Source organism: Vipera ursinii, assembly GCF_947247035.1.
Source record: "Vipera ursinii genome assembly, chromosome: 7".
Lineage (NCBI taxonomy): Eukaryota > Metazoa > Chordata > Lepidosauria > Squamata > Viperidae > Vipera > Vipera ursinii.
Genome location: NC_139521.1, coordinates 39,003,332 through 39,016,425, shown reverse-complemented (window position 1 = coordinate 39,016,425; position 13,094 = coordinate 39,003,332). Strand labels below are relative to the sequence as shown.

The following is a 13,094-nucleotide window of genomic DNA, read 5'->3' as shown; positions in this document are numbered from 1 at the left end:
TAATTTTTTTCTGCCTTTTCCATAAATTTAAGTAGCCATTTATAATGCAGTTGTACAATGAGAATAACATGTATCTAGAATAAACCTGAAAATAAGACTTAGCATTCAGTATCGTCAGGCATATTTGATTTAAACTCTGGACAATACCATGTTCTTGACTTTCATAAATTACCCAAATTTTTGTAGAGTCACGGAGCCTTGTTCAATCCAGTCAAATTAAAATTATATTTTACCTTTTTTTTCTGTAAAAACTGTGGAGATGGATGTGGATGTTATCTCTGCAATCCCTGCATTTTTCTATAAGCTGTATTATATAAAGAAGCCGATGAACTTGTAACCTCCATTCCCTCGACTTCTACTCTTGTTGCCTTTTATATGCAGAATGGGAAGAATAGCAGGAGACTGAAATAAAATCATACCGCTTTTTCCCTTGGTTTAGAATTCTGATTTTTTCATATTTCTCTGAACAGTTTCTACCCAACACGAGCTGAAGGCAGAGAAAATAGAGGAGGCAGTACTGCTAAGTTTGCCCTAATTTTCTCTGCTTGCATGCAAAATATGTTTAGCATTATAATGACTGAAGAGGGCATATCTCTCCTTGCAATGCAGTAAGGACAGTCATGATTTTGAGATGAGTTTATACATCACTTGCTGTACTAATAGGGTTCTGCTTTTTTGAAACATTTGAACAAATACAGTGTGTGTGTGTGTGTGTGTGTGTGTGTTTCTGAACACTGTTTTTATTGGTTACATAGTTGTTAACTTTTAAAAGCATATTTATATTTGAAAGATTCCTAAAAGTTTAGATTTCTCACGTACTTCGGTTACAAATATTTTTTTTATTTAAAGTAGCTAAGAGATCTAGGAAATTAAATATGCTACTAAATCATTTTCTCTTAAGTTGCTATTCATTTGAGTTATTCTTCTTCATTGCTTCACTTTCCCAACTTAAAATACTGTAACAAAACAAGTTGAAATTATCGAAGGGTAAAATATATGTACAGGTAATCCTTGACTTACGACCACAGTTGGGACTGGAACTTCCATTGCCAAGCAATTCAGTTGTTAATTGAGTCATGCCTGATTTCACAAACTGTTTTACCATGATAGTTTATCATGGTTGTTCAGTGAATCCTACTTTCATTAAGCAAAATCAATTTCGCCTGTTGACTTTGCTTGTTGGAAGCTGGCTGAGAGGCTCACAATAATGTGACCCCCTGGGACACTGCATTGGTCATAAGTGTGAGGATTGGTTGTACATTTCTTTTTTCAGTGCCATTGTGACTTTGAACTATTATTAAACGAATGGTCATAAGACAAGGACTATATACATAAAGTACTTCTTAAAAACACCTAGTTTTTATGCTGATACATACTAACTCTCAAGCTTTAAAGAAAGCATATTGTATAATTATAGCATTTCTCAAATCCCATATTCTTAAAAAGAAATTCTCAATTTCTGGTTTAAAAATATGAATAAATGTATATTTCAGTGCCTAAATGTACAAAATATCCTTTTTTAAACTCACTTGGTTACCCTTGCATTAAATTTCTTGGCAAGTCTGAACAGTATTTTTTTTCCTTGTATGCTACAAGATTGCAATGAATTTTGAGCCATCCTAAGCATGTCATCACATTCAAGACAGGAAAAAAATGAAGAAGAATGAAATACATAATTAAACTCTGGTATGACATGTCAGGAATGAATCAGCATCACTCCTTGCCAGTTGTATATTTTGAAGGGACAGGGTGGTTGTTGTTTTGCTAATGCAACATATGCAAACTAGTAAGACCGAGCAACTTCCATGATTTTCCTCTCAGATCTAAAACAACCATTTCTGCTACAGGATTTGTGGAAAATTCTAGGCAAATAACAAGGAGCATGCACTTTATTTAGAAAGCCAACATTACCAACAAATACTATGAGGTAAAATTAATTGGGCTAGGTGTGGGCACCATTCTCCATTCTGGTGCCTATTTAGGAGGATGGGGATTTGTGGAGTTACAATTCCAACACATTTGGAGGGTGCCATTTTGAAAAAGAATGACCATCTTACTTCCTCTTGTTCCAGGTTTTTCCAGGTCCTGACATCACTGAGCAGCTTGGGCTAATGCCTAACAACATAAATTATCTCACCAAGTTTTTGTGAGGATAAAATAGGCATAGCCATCCATGTAACCTGGAATGTGCTGGAGGAAAGATGGGAGGTCCTGTAGAACTGGAAATTCAGAGGGAAGCACAGCAAGAACTTCCACCATTTGTAGAATCTGGTAGATTAATAGGTAGATTGGCCATTTCCATTTCAAATCTACAGAATTTCATTTGGTGTCTTCTTAGATTTTTCTATAAACTGTAATACACAAATTATGAGAGATGCTGTTGCTCAGTGAATTTTAGGTTATGGCTATGACTCAATAATACTCAATCTAATATATTCCTCCTTACAGAAAACCTAACAGGATATCAAGGTCTTATATGAAACTCTAATGTATTCCAATAGCCATTCGTTTTTCAACAGCTTCTATTATACTGAGTAAATGTATGACGTTTTCTTGATTCGCTGGTAAATATTTTAGAAAAAAAGCCACGTCTTGATGGCTAAATATGGCATCATAGCTTATGTAATCTCTTGAGAAAATAATATGTTCAGAAAATTGGTAGTGTTAGAAATTTTTGAAAGTGTCCACGTTCATTGTCCACAGCATATAGATTTCTCACTGCTTCAGAATTCTCCCTGTCTTGGCCTCTTGATTGAACATATGTTTCTTCAACAATTCTGTGATGGGATCAACCTTACAATAAGATTGGGGAAGTTCTAAGTAGAATAGTGGATTTTCAACAGGGTATTTTCTTACTGAATTTCCTTTTTAGCCATAGTATTTATAGTGAACTTTGCATGTATTTCTTTCAGATAGGAAAAAAAATTCTAGATCCTGCCTAAATAAAAAATATTTCATTTTTGTAAAAGAACAAGAAAAGTATTAGAAGTTTGATTTTTATTTATAATTTTGAAAGAGCTGCAACAGGTTTTGAATCAGTCATAAGGGTATATTTTTAATTAGCTAAATCACACTGCAATAAATGTTAATAGACTAGCCCAAATCTTGATCCAAACATTGGCATTTTCTTTATTATTAGATGCAGATTGCCAAGCATTGTTTAGTGATGATTTTGAAGCTGTCTCTCAAAGTTCACTCTGGAGAGGATTGAAAAAAAAATAGACACCAACACCTCTTAGATAACAGCAATTATTAGATATATTGAAAATGCCTATCAATTTCATAGCAGCTTAGAATGGTTATAACCAATGAATCTGTTAAAATACAGCTGCACAATACAGCTATACCATCATCTGAGACACAACTACATAGAAACAATTCCATTCAACAATAAAACTCCTAAATGTTTTACTATTTGCTCAATTGTATTTAATGATTCTTCAGTAGTGTGGATGAAACAATTTCTCCTACCACACTTGAACTAGCAGATTAATTTGCAGGGTCTTGGACAGATTACATATCACATACAAATGGACCTTTGTCTTTCAAAAGAAGGGAGCTGTTAATTCAGAAGAACAACTGAGAAGCTTCCCTCATTGACATTTTTCCTGTGGAGTTCATTCTGTGTCAATGAAGAATTCTGTCTGAAGGTAGGATTGATTCTATATGACATGGAGACAGAAAAAATTCTTTAAACTCTTCCAGCAATTTCGACCTGGCCAGTGCTTAGTTCAAATCCTGGAAGGCATGACTATATAGCTTCTTATTCTACATGCTGATTATGAACTTGATTCTTCAAAACATCTTTTGTGGTCAAAATGAAATAGTCCAAATGAGGCTAGTAGAAGCACAAGAAGACAAAAGATATCCCTGTAGGATGGAAAAAATCCCTCAAGCAACTAAGTGAATTAAGTATGTTCAATTGGCATGTGGCTCAGAAGAGGAGCAGCATCCTAGAAAATAGAATGGTGGGCTGACTGGAATTTGCTTTGCTGTAAGTAATCAGCTTTTCAGTTCATTCATAGTGAGCAATGACTATGATATACCAGCTGAATGGATTGTTCTATTCTGATCCTAAGTAGTTTTAACAGCAATTTATCATGTGGCACTATATATTTCTTTAATAATCAAATTTTAATATATAAGCAGCCTGCCTGCCTAAATGCACTCAGCACTTCCATTTCTCTTCATACCTTAAATACGTTTTGGATCTTTCAGCCTTTTATTTTTTTGATCTTGTTTCCGTTGTTCCAGTTCCTGCTTTTGTCCCTGATCTTTATTCAGTGTTTTCTACAAGAGAAAGATTTATTCTTTTTTTTTTAGAGGTCATGCAAGACCTTCAGATAATTCACACCCCTCCACTCCCTAATTTATGCAGGTCATGATTTTTTAAAAATGTGTTTTCTTGGGAAATATGTGATAATCAGTGCTGGATGACATTAAAGAAATTACTTATATATGATAACTCACCTGTTCTCCTTGACTTTGCTTACCATCCTCATTTTTATCCTTAAAAAATAGAAAAATAAAATCCATTTGTCTCCCCTTTTTATTCCTCAGAAAAAAACAACAACACAAAACTACCTCTTAGTGGTGGGAAATCTGTACCTAACATATCTTGCTGGATTGCTCGCATGATCCAAGTTATGGGTATGACATTGCCTTCTCTAAGTGCCATAAGACGTCTAAGATATCTAAGATACTCTAATATGCCAAAGATGCCTAAGATGTCTGGCAACCAAATACCTATTTAATACAGCAAGTCAATACCTTTAAACATTTGAGGATTGTCTTTCAAGCTACAGATAATCATAAATCACTATGTCACTTTATATGCACAAAAACCAGTGTTGGCTTTATAAACCTTTTACTTCTTCATAGGAGCTCTGTATATAAGGTACCTGCAGTGCTGAAAGTCTTCTTAGCTAAGAACTCAGCCCAGTTGCTTTTGGGAGCTCAGCTGGGCTCCTACAGGTCATTCCTTCTTTTGGGAAGAGTTCAGTCCAGGGTTGTGAGAACCATCTTTCAAGCACCTTGCTGAGTTTCTAATACAGTCCTTTGCTGTGAAGATGGCTGAAACTTCTGCCTGGATTTACATCTTTTCCTACTGACTTAAGCATGTCTTTCCAGTTGATTTGGCCTCTTTAATTAGGACCATAAACTTCCAGTGTTCTTGGAGCCAGGCAATACATGCCAAATTGTAGCTATTCATGGCCTGCCATCATCTTGATGGACTACAAACATGCACTAACTAATCTCAAACAGCGGCCCATTGAAAGCAGACTTTCCAGCTCCACTGAGAAACACCTTCTTCAGTTTCAGTTTCAGTTTTATTTGATTTCTATACCGCCCTTCTCCCTAGGGACTCAGGGCGGTTCACAGGGCATATATAAATAATGATACAAAAGTTAAAAAGAAATTAAACCAGTGCCCAGTAAAAAAACAATAATAAAGTAGTAAAAAACACCAATTTAAAAACCCATAATCCCCCATCAGGCCAGACCAGCTAATTCAAATAAATGGGTCTTTAGCTCGCGGCGGAAGGTTCGGAGGTCTGATGCCATCCGGAGCTCAACCGGCAGTTGGTTCCATAATGCCGGAGAGCCCACAGAGAAGGCCCTCCCCCTGGGGGCCACCAGTCGGCATTCCCTGACCGGAGGCACCCTGAGGAGGCCCTCTCTGTGGGCACGTACTGGGCGGAGGGAAGCCACTCTCTTGAGCCACTCTCCATTTTCTCCTCTATCCAGCTAGATATCTCAGTTGAGGTAGAGGAATAATTGAATCATTTTTATTATTCTCTATTGCCCTCTCTATCCAGGTGCTTGCCAGAAATTATTATTTGTATTCTTAACCAAATATCCTGGTCAGCCCAATCTGTTTTATCTCAAGAAGTTATTGTTGGATCAATCAGATTTTATTTCTTTGATTACAACCAAGTACTGTTCTGTAGTCTGCACAGTATGCCATAGTAACCCTTTTTAGATATTTTAAAATAACTATATTATTTGTTCATTACATTTGTTGCCCACTCATCTTTCTATAGGGTAACTCTGGGCAGCTTTCTATCTTAATTAACTGTGATTTTTGCATTCTATTTGCTGCTCTATGACCAAATAAAGATTTGATTGATTGATTACTGCCTTCTTCTAACTTTAAGGAAATCTATGCTATTGAAAACATTTTCACTCTTAAATTAAGTTTGCAATGTACATGAGCTTTAGACCAGGCATGTGGTTAGACAGAGTGGAGCCACAGAAGGATTGCAAGGTATTTCTCTTAACCTGTGGGTCCCTCTTATTTCTCTACCTTTATGCCTACTGTCTAATGGGACGTGGTGGCTCGGTGGGTTAGGACGTTGAGCTTGTCGATCAGAAGGTCGGCAGTTTGGCAGGTCAAATCCCGAGTGCCACGTAACAGAGTGAGCGCCTGTTACTCGTCCCAGCTTCTGCCAACCTAGCAGTTCGAAAGCACGTAAAAATGCAAGTAGAAAAATAGGGACCATTCCGGTGGGAAGGTAACAGCGTTCCGTGCACCTTTGGTGTCTAGTCATGCCAGCCACATGACCACGGAGACGTCCTCGGACAAGCGCTGGCTCTTGGGCTTTGAAACAGAGATGAGCACTGGCCCCTAGAGTCGGAAACGACTAGCACGCATGTGTGGGGGAACCTTTACCTATGCCTACTGTCTAGTGCTTTTCCCTTCACCACTTTCTCCCCTTTTCCACCTTTCTGCATGATTTTTCTACATTTTTGCCATTCTGTATTTCTCCCTATCTGGTTCTACTCTCAGCTCCCTTCTTCAGAGTTTCAGCTGGCATCTCTTGGTCTTTCTCTTTACCTTGTTTCCCCCAATCCAACCATAAATGTTCTATAGCTCGCCCTCTATTGGTGGCAAAATAATCTGCACCATTTTCAATATTTTTCTTACAGAGTAGTTATGGAGAAGGAACTATGTACTTGTATATTGAGTAAATAATAAATCTAAAAAGTAAAGTGAAAAAGAGAAAAAAAAAGGGAAATGCGCCCATCCATTTTGGTTCCTAATCCAACCCATTTTTGGAGTGGTTTTTTTTAGATTTTTTTCCTGACTTTTTAAAATATATAACCCAACATGGTGATAAATAAAACTATACCCCTTCCCTCCCTCCTTTTCCCCACAATAACAACCCTGTGAAAAGGGCTAGACTGAAAATGACTGGCCCAAAGTTACACAACAGGTTTTTCAAGCCTAGGTTGACTAGAACTCACATTGTCCTGCTTTCTAGGCCAAAACCTTAACCAATACACCAAACAGGCTCTGTGTTTTGTGGGGGTGTTTTTGTGGCTTTGTGTGGCCACAGAATAGCATGTGCGCCTCTTGGACCAACAGAAAATAAGCATCTTGGTTTCAGGCTTTTGAGTACTGAAGAATTTGGCTACTCTTCTCAGTCAAGTGTGGAAGAAAAAGATATTTTGAAGCAGTCTAACCCTAATATTGGCTTGGGAAGCTAGGGAAAAAGAAATCTATTGATATTATTATGAACAGATTTTACAACAACTGCAGGTACTACTACTACTTACAGATTTGCTGTCCTTTTCACCCTGAAAAAAGAAGGGATGAAAAGTTAGTATTTCATTTAGTGTTTCCTTCTAAAAGGAAATCTAGAGCAAAAGTTAAATATACAAGGATCACAACAGTACCAATTATGTTTAAAAGATGAATTGGTATTTAAACTACTATATTGTTTTGTGTATATCTATATACACTACAGCCATCTCTGCATATTCTTAGATGCAGCACAATTTGAATTTTTATCAGCAGTGGCTACATTTATTGTTGGGGAAATTTAAAGTTTTGATTGGAAGCTTAGCTATATAAAAGGAAAAGAATGGTCATTATCCCTAATAAATCTAAATTTGTGTGTATAATTGGCAAAGCAAGAGGAAAAAAGTGTTTTATGTTTGCATAATTCAGATTATTGGCATAATAAGACTGATTTGTCTGAGAAGTGCATATCTGTCTAACATTATCTAACTGGGCAGAAGAACCAATGTCAAATATAGAAAAAAAAAATGAACATTAGTAACCAGGGCATGTCTTATCTTTGCCATGTTTTCTATGGAAATGGAAACAGGGAAACAACAACAAATTAATTTTAAGTTCTGTTTGTGGTCGAGCAATTTAGCTGAGATGCACATGGATAAGGGACTGAATAACTAAGTTTCATTATATGAAAAGGAAGATCTTTGCTGAGATCCTTTATTTTCATAGTAAAATCTGCTTTTCATCTATCCAATTCCACCGTATTTAGCAGAGCTGATTTCTAATCTGTCCAATAACTGACCAAATATCTAAGCAGTTTGTAAATCTGTCAAAGACTAAAGAGAATGAAACAATGCAATACTGAAAATAAAAGAATACAGCAAGAAATACCACAGGAAGAATAGTAAATAAAATAACTAATGTATAAGCCTTTCTATAATATTTTCCCCTCGGCATTTTAGTCCTGGAATAAATAAGGAGCTGCTGATTGAAGGATTCATCCTGCCAATCTACAGGATTAAAAATGCTCTCTATATAGCAGCCTTTTTCAGTAGCAGGGTTATTTTCAGCAGAAACTCACATTTTGCTTTTTATCTTTTTCTTCATAGCCCTGTAGAAGAGGGATATTCTGAATGTCTTAATTTCTGAGAACAGCATAACACAGTATAAAAATTTAAAGAACCAATATCAGGATGTTTATGATCTTATAAAATTCAGCAATTCCAAGCTATTAAGGTTTTCTTGAAGCTTTCCTATTGTCTCCACAGCCAAAATCAATGTACGGTAAATTCATCCTACTTGCTCCAACCATTGATGAAACTGGATTAATTGAAAATGATTACTCTATTTTTATTTCTTTTAGTTAAAAATTAGGTAATTTTAGGCATATGGAGTAGCTGGATGACTAAATAATATCTCAGACCCACTCTTTTGTTATTTAAAGTTAAAGACAACGTTATGTCGTAAAACACTTGAAAACAAAGTGACTTACTAGACCAAAGTTCACACTGACTCCTGCCTAGAAGAAGAGAAAAGTAGGTTATTCTATCTGCTTTATAAACAGAATTGCATATAAAACCAAAATGAACAGAAATATTTACAAGCTTAATGATTTATTATTTAATGTAAGACAGTAGCTATTGACTTCCTTCTTCCCAGGGAATTCTCATGCAGTTTTACAATTGAAATGGGATTTCCAGAACTACAGTTGTCTAGCCTGCTCAACAAGGTAATCAAGAGCTTTTATTCTTCTCAGTTTCAGCTGGAAGCAGCTTGATTCTCATCCATGCTTCCTTAATGAAACTGGAAGGTCAGCCAATTATAATTTTTTAAAAAATACAAGTTTTCACACAGTTTTCATTTGGTATCTCAAACCAGCAAGATAAAATGAATAATGGCAGTATGTGATACAGTATCTGGCAATAGCTGGCACATTTAGGTTAGATAATTGGAGTGAAAGAGATATTGCAACACCCTCCAGAGAAGAAGGGATAGCCATTCAGAATTACCAGGCTCTGAGGAAATGGAAACAAAACCCTTCCCTTCTTGCTTTTTTCATTCAAAGCTATTGGGCTTGGGGGATCTAATTTGGATAGACATCTGTAGACAACAATATAGATATCTGACAATAAGAGATGGGTTTGGAACTGAGATGAATTTGTCTTACTGGGAGGCTGATACATATTAAGAAATGTCTTCTGGTTGTTGTTCTTCCCAGGTGGATGCCTTCACAGGCAAGCATAATGATAATTATAAGGTAATGCTGATCTCTCTTAAAGAAGTCTTCATTTCAGTTCATTTCTTTCTGTCTGTTCATTCTTGAGCAAACAGGCAGACTGAAGTACATTGCCCAATGAAGTATCTTTAAAAATGTCTACACAGTAAAGATTCAAAGGTGAATGCTTTATCTTGATGCACATTTTCTGTTACCCATAACAAGGTGACCCTTGGTCATTCAAGAAAGCATGGAGATATATAGATGTTGACTCTGGAGATCTAAATAAAGCTGCCATAAGGATGACAAATCCAATTGCCTGCCAGAATATCAGACAAAACTTTTTAGACTTGAGATCTGAGACCCTTCTCGTGGAATTGTAAAAGATTATACTGATTATACCTGAAATATTTTATGCATATATCATGTTTTCTATCACAAAGTTATGAATCATCCAAAAACAAGTAGCTCACCACAACTGTAAGTTTCAAACAAATGCTGCCATCTTTGGGTTGAAAACCTGACGTTTTGCAATCTCGACCTACTTTTACAATCTATAATAGGAAAAAAATAACCAAGATGCATAAAAATACTGCATATTTCAAAGTTCATTTTGAACTTGATTACCTATACACATGGGTGCATCTTAACAGAAATGAAGGGCTTGTAGATTTGAGGAGGCCAATTCAAGTGCTCAGAACTAACAATTCATACCACCATAGCAGGTACAAGTTTTTGGGGGCAACCAAATTTGAAATAAACCAGATGAAAGTTAATTATTGGCTCTATCACATTTTGATGTTTTATGCAGATAAAATAGTTTACCGGTATTCTCTATATGCGTTTTCCCAATATATTTATCCCAAAATATTTTTTTTACAAATTGCACTATACTACAATTCACTTATCTACAGTAGAATAGTAAGAACATAACTATGGAGTCACCAGGACTCAAACTCACCCAAGGTGGTCATTATTTTATTACAAGAACCATGGCTTACTAATAAGTTAGCATCACACAATATACCAAGCTAAAACCCAATGAACCACATTCTACCTTAGTGGTTAAAGTATGTTTCCTTTAAAGCAACCTCACAAAGTGAAGCAGCATCTTCCCACACTCCTGCCCTGATGCCAATACTACTTTCAGTGAGGCAGAGCAGCTGCTTAAGGTAGATCAGTCCTACCTTAGCAGTTCATCAAGACAGTCTGCCCATCAGTTCACAGCATCAAAAGAGAGAAACTAGCCTTTCAGGAGAAGCATCTCATTAAGGTAGTTGTTTATGATATACACATCTTTAATGGGCATGATTGAAATGGGCAGCATAATACACACAGGTGCACACATGCAAATATAGCAAAACAATTTCTTACCGATTTTCTTAGTCTATCTTGCTCTTTCTAAAAGAATAAAATTAAGAGAGGAAAAATGATTGCTTTAGAATTAAAAATAATAATAAAGAAAACTGTAGAATTTGAAGCTCAGCAAAAAAAGACACAAGATGCTGGTGCAGAATAACAATTGGGGAATCATAATAAGGATCTTTCCAGAATTGCTTCCTATTTTGTTGGCAGACTATGCTCAAATAATCTAAAGTACACAACCACTCTGAATCACACTTTAATTTAAAGGGGAAATGTGGAACGGTATGATAACATTTGTCCACATTGCCATTTTAAGTCACTTGCCTCTGTTTTTAATGGAGCTGCTTCAGAATCCTCCAGTGCCAGAAGACAAAATAAGAGAATACTGAACAAAAGGTACACCTTCATAGTGTCCAGATTTTAGTATTTCCACAGCAGGTTTTGGGGATCAAGAATGTCCTATAAGATCACCAAGTTCTGAATTTCCTACTTATACCCAACACAGAGATGAAAAGGCTGTTACCTACACTTTTCTATTGAGCCCTTTACTGATGCCTCATTGCTTGTGAATGTCTTTGTCTACATTCTTTTCCTTATCAGTCTTGGCATGCATAGCATCTTAAGCAATATCTTTGAGAAGAATTCTAGAGGAGCTTGCTGTCTACAGCTTTATCTAAGATCACTGAATTCACCTGTAAAAGTAGCTGGTCCATAAGTCTAGAAATAGATTGTATGAGTACTAATAATTGTTCAAGTGTAGAATGTGTGAGGATGGAAAGAAAGTTTTTGCATTTAGCCAATGGCCACTCCTCTTGTTACCTGGTAACTCTGCCAGAAGCTGCCAATCATGAGGTTTCCTGACTCCCCCGCATTATCATGCACTGAAGGCCAATAGAAACACAGAAATATCAGAAGTATTATGTCTTGGAACCCATTCCAGCCCCTTTTCCTTATATAACATACAAAACATTCCCAGAAAGAATCGGAATGACTCGCTTATAAGGTCAAGTATACTTCGCTGCATTAGGATGGCCTCCACAGGGAAAGGTTTGAAATCCTTCTAAAGTCCCAATGTTACTACATATCTAATACTTAGAAACAACAAATTCTAAAATAATTACTAATACTAACATGCATTAAGAAAACAGAGATAGAAAGAATTAAAAGTCAGAGAAGAAAGAATATATAATTCACCTGACACATGACAAATAGTCAAAATATGAATAATCTGGTAAGTTAGCCAGGTATTATGGCTCCAGAAGGTCATTTAAATAGCTTCATGAGTCATCACGAGATTAAATCAGGAAATTTCTTAACAAAAAGAATGTCCCACTCTTACAAGATTTGTGAGATGAGACTTGTAGTGTAGTCTGTATAAAGATAGCATCTAGATCTTCTTTCAATAAATTCTTTTAAAACCTTGACCTATTTACTGGATTGTTGTCCTGCCATGTTTGTGGCTAAAGCATCCCGTATATATGCATACCAATAATATATTAAAAAAGAAACAATTCAACTTAAAAAAATGAGAGCCATAAAATAAAGATCTGAAAAGATAATTTTTATTTGTGATATTTTAGTCATACATAAATAATTTTCTCCTTGTTAAGATTCAACTGGCTCACCTTTATGGTTGTTGCAAAGTTCTGTGGTCATGTGGCCATGATTTATGACTCCCCCCCCCCAGTTTTCAGCCTTTGGGGCCAGTTTCCAGCAAAAAAGCCTATAAGACTACAAGGATTTGCTTAATAACCATGGTGTTCACTTAATAACCACAGCATTCATTTAATGAATGTTTATTTAATGACTGCTGCAAAGTCATAAAATCAAGTCTGGTTACGTGGAAGACTTATCTTATGACCATTATGACTTATGACAGAAATTACAGAGAAGAGAAGAGCAACAAAGATGATTGGGGGACTGGAGGCTAAAACATATAGGGAACGGTTGCTGGAATTGGGTATGTGTACTTTAATGAAGAGAAGGGTGAGGG

General features: G+C 36.1%; 2 long non-coding RNA genes across 2 annotated transcripts; both read right to left on the bottom strand.

Moving 5' to 3' along the window:
- Window positions 1-2,997: 2,997 nt before the first annotated feature.
- LOC310643452 lies at window positions 2,998-7,572 on the bottom strand. The gene is made up of 4 exons (XR_014493081.1): window positions 7,560-7,572; window positions 4,471-4,509; window positions 4,194-4,290; window positions 2,998-3,197 (listed from the first exon to the last, which is right to left on the bottom strand). It is a non-coding gene; the product is annotated as an uncharacterized lncRNA (long non-coding RNA).
- A 1,029-nt stretch (window positions 7,573-8,601) lies between these two features.
- On the bottom strand, window positions 8,602-10,290 carry LOC310643455. Its single transcript, XR_014493083.1, has 3 exons — window positions 10,210-10,290; window positions 9,014-9,040; window positions 8,602-8,632 (listed from the first exon to the last, which is right to left on the bottom strand). It is a non-coding gene; the product is annotated as an uncharacterized lncRNA (long non-coding RNA).
- Between the last annotated feature and the right edge of the window lie 2,804 nt (window positions 10,291-13,094).